Below are 3,784 nucleotides of genomic sequence, written 5' to 3'. Positions count from 1 at the left end.
ACTCAAGGTAGTTTAGTTTTGGTTTTCCTATATATAGGAGAAACTCTGATGTAAACGAGGTTGGATATTTTATACAAAAACAGAGTTTTATTTGGGCCATTGTAAAGACTTATTACAGTAATAGTAAAACAGTGGTTGTTTCTTCTCAAGATTCTCAATGGATTATTTTGTTCAAATGTGATGGTGGTTTATTCTCTTAATGTTCTTTTACAGTCTTGTTATAGCATAATCACTCAGAATTCATTTTTAATGCTCTGACTTCCTGTATGTTTAGCAAGCTGTGGCTTATGTGAAATATGTTTGAACATCTGATGCAAAGAGCCTTGACTTCCATGAAATGACTGTACTTTTGTTTATTAAATGTGTGAGACTCCATAGCCCAATGAAGACCAAATTTGATGTGTGTCCAACCAGCTTTATTTTCATAAGTGTGTGAAGAGTTAGCCCTCTGTTGTTGTGATTGATTTCTATCAAAAGTCTGTGAGAGAGCCCTCTCTGACTAAGGAGGCTAATCCTTAGTCTAAAGTCTGGTTGAAAGAGTTACATGAAATCTTGCTTGGCTGCAGCCCTTAGTACTGATTTTGTGATAACATTTTGGTGCGTCTGCCGGGAGCCTGATGATTACTCATTCCCGAAGTTTTAAGATTGAATTTCTGAAGGTAGCAGGAATTCAAAGTGGTTTTCGAGGCTGCAAACCTACCTTGGCGACTCCATTGTTGAAGAATTCGAAAGTCATACATTCATGGTGATTCCACTGGAGGTATGAAGGACCCAGATCCTACCATTCTTACTTCAAGGTATGCATGCATAGATTTTTCAGGAATTCATGGTTTCCCAAATCATTTTCCCAAGGATGCATATTTTCTAAGGAATGGTCCAAAATTCAACGGAGAAGATTTGAGTTTAACCTTGAAGCATATAACAGAATTTTGTCATTTTACTGAGCTTCTTAGAGTTAAACATGAGGATGTTTGCATTATGTTATTCTATGATTCACTTCAAGGGAAATGCAAACAATGGATTGAAAGTTTTCCTATCAAATCCGTTAAGTCATTTCAAGACTTATGGCTTATGTTTTTGGAGGAATGGATAGATAGGTCAGAGGTGGGGGTAGACTCTCCCTCAGTTGAAAGTTTTAAACAATGGAATAATGATCGTAGTAATGGAGAAACAGTTGAAAATTTTTCTTTGTCTTTGTCCTCATATCTAAAATCCTTTGACTGCAAGACAGAAGATAGGATGAGATTTTTTGATGAATTTGCTGAGGACCTTGAAAAAGAAATTGAAGGTTTAGAAGGACAAATTCAGGCATATAGTTTTCATAACCATGATCATTATTTTCAGCAGCTCTCTATGGAAGAACATAAGGAAAGAGTCTTGTTTCCTTTCTCTTTTACACTTGAGGAAATGCACACTGTTGTTGAAGGTCAGTTTGCACAGCCAGAAAGTTACAAGAAAAATCAAGCTGATCATGTATTCTGGGATCCTGTAGCTGATTACATGGAAGAGTTTTACTCTCAAGTTTTTCAGTTTTCCTATAAAGATCAGAGACAAATTCAGTGGCAGCGGTCATCATACTATCATATTGGCTCTGAATTCCGATGCAGTCAAAGGAACCAAGTATCAGATAAAACAGAGGATTGGCTACATTGGAAATTTCATATTGATTGAGCAGAAGGAAGTTGAAATGGTTAGGGTAGGTAGGTAGAGGTAAATGCAAATAAGCTCAAGGTTAACTGAGCATGTTTTTTTTTTTCAGTAGATGTAGTTTTCTTTCTCCTACAGTCATGCTTGTCAAGAAAATTTCTGTTTGTCACAAATGGATAAGGCACTGGAGCTGCATGTTCTTAGTGCACCACAAGGGCACACTATCCCAAGTGGAGCCGCTGTTATCACTGAAAATGCTATTGCCAAAAAAATTTTAGCCTAGCTTAAAGACAGGGTGTTTTCGCAGCGCCAGAATTCTTTTAGCAGTTTCGCAGCGCTACCTGTTTAGGTGATTTCGTAGCGTGCTACGAAATTGGGGATTTGTTCGAGTTTTCAATGGAGGTCCAAAATCTTAGCATGCTTATTGAGCAAGTTAGCTCTTCCAGCAGTTGGGAATGATAATAGAATAGTGCATGAGCCAAACTTATTACAATAAATTGTGGCACCTATCCTTACGAAACTTTTGACAGCTCCCTGCCTTCCTTACGTTTACGTGTCCCTCTGCATTCCTTACGTGTTTGCTTGGGGCTTGTTTGCGCAGAGTCATCTTGATCTTTAGACTGATAATATGTTATGGAAGAAAGTGCAAGGCAAGGTTGTGCTGTGTGAGAAATTAGCACCTAATCTTTCTTTACAAAATGGTGACTGCAAACCTTGTTCTGCCCTGTTACATATGTTGCTATATCTGCATCGTGGTTTGCAAGATTCAACTTCTTTGAACTTTAGAATCCAGAATCATAATTTGTTGCTTGCGGAGATAGAAGGGTCCTATACATCACAACAAAATTACACGAACTTGGATATTCATGTTGGTCAGTCTTACTCATTCCTGGTGACGATGGACCAGAATGCAAGCATTGATTATTACATGGTGGCAAGTGCTCGCTTTGTTAATAAAACTATTTGGTCCAATTTCACGGGTGTGGCGATATTGCATTATTCCAATTCTAAAGGTAAGGCAAAAGGGCCTCTTCCATATGGTCTGGATGATTATTATGACAAGTACTTCTCTATGAACTAAGCGAGATCTATCAGGTGGAATGTATCTGTCGGGGCTGCGAGGCCTAATCCACAGGGGTCTTTCAAATGGATCTATCAATGTCACTCAGGTCTTTGTGTTGAAAAACAAGCCACCATAATTAATCAATGGGAAACGATGTTGCACTTTGAATGGGATCTCTTACCAAGCTCTTGCAACTCCACTCAAGCTTGCTGATCATTTTAATCTAACCGGAGACTTCAAACTTGATTTCCCAGACAGACAAATGAACAGGACACCAAAGCTTGATACGTCAATAATTAACGGCACCTATAAAGGATTCATGGAAATCATTCTACAGAATAATGATACAACTGTGCAAAGTTATCACATGGATGGCTACGCCTTTTTCGTTCTCGGGATGGACTATGGAGATTGGACCGAAGACAGCTGAGGAACTTACAACAAATGGGATGGAGTTGCTCGTGCCACAGCACAGGTTTTCCCCAATGCCTGGACAACAATTCTAGTATCTCTAGATAATGTTGGCATGTGGAATCTCCGAGCTTAAAACCTAGATACCTGGTATCTGGGTCAGGAAACATATGTAAGGGTTGTGAATCCAGAGATAAACAACAAAACTGAGTTGCCTCTGCCTAGAAGTGCTCTTTACTGTGGTGCCCTCTCGCGCATGCAGAAGCCACAATCCCATACAAATGATAAAAAAGCGTCGGCGTCATCTATCAATGTTGGCATGGTTACATTGCTAGGCTTCCCAAGCTGTGTGGAGAACATACCACCAAATAAGCTCAACTAAGCTGTGATGATGCTACACCTTTGGATGCTGTCACCATGACATATGTCTCAACTATGGAGGCCTACAATCATCCAGTGACTGCTGTACAGTGGCATCCAGAGAAAAATACATTTGAATGGGAAATACCAACAATTCCTCACTCTGCAGACGCAATTCAAGTAACTCAAAGCGTTGCCAACTTTGTTATTAAGTGAGGATCGAAAAGGCCGGGTTCATACGCTTAACTGTGAGAGGTTGACAGAGCTTATATATCTGCAATGATTCAGCAAGAGAGAGATGAC

General features: G+C 39.4%; 1 pseudogene; it reads left to right on the top strand.

Annotated features, from left to right (window-relative positions):
- Nucleotides 1-2,275: 2,275 nt before the first annotated feature.
- Nucleotides 2,276-3,503, top strand: LOC149180854 (monocopper oxidase-like protein SKU5 pseudogene; annotated as a pseudogene).
- The last annotated feature ends 281 nt before the right edge of the window (nt 3,504-3,784 follow it).

Source organism: Pinus tabuliformis, chromosome 3_2, assembly GCF_031772625.1.
Source record: "Pinus tabuliformis cultivar Carrire ecotype Pingquan chromosome 3_2, CPIR1, whole genome shotgun sequence".
Classification (NCBI taxonomy): domain Eukaryota; kingdom Viridiplantae; phylum Streptophyta; class Pinopsida; order Pinales; family Pinaceae; genus Pinus; species Pinus tabuliformis.
This window is presented reverse-complemented; position numbering and strand designations above follow the sequence as displayed.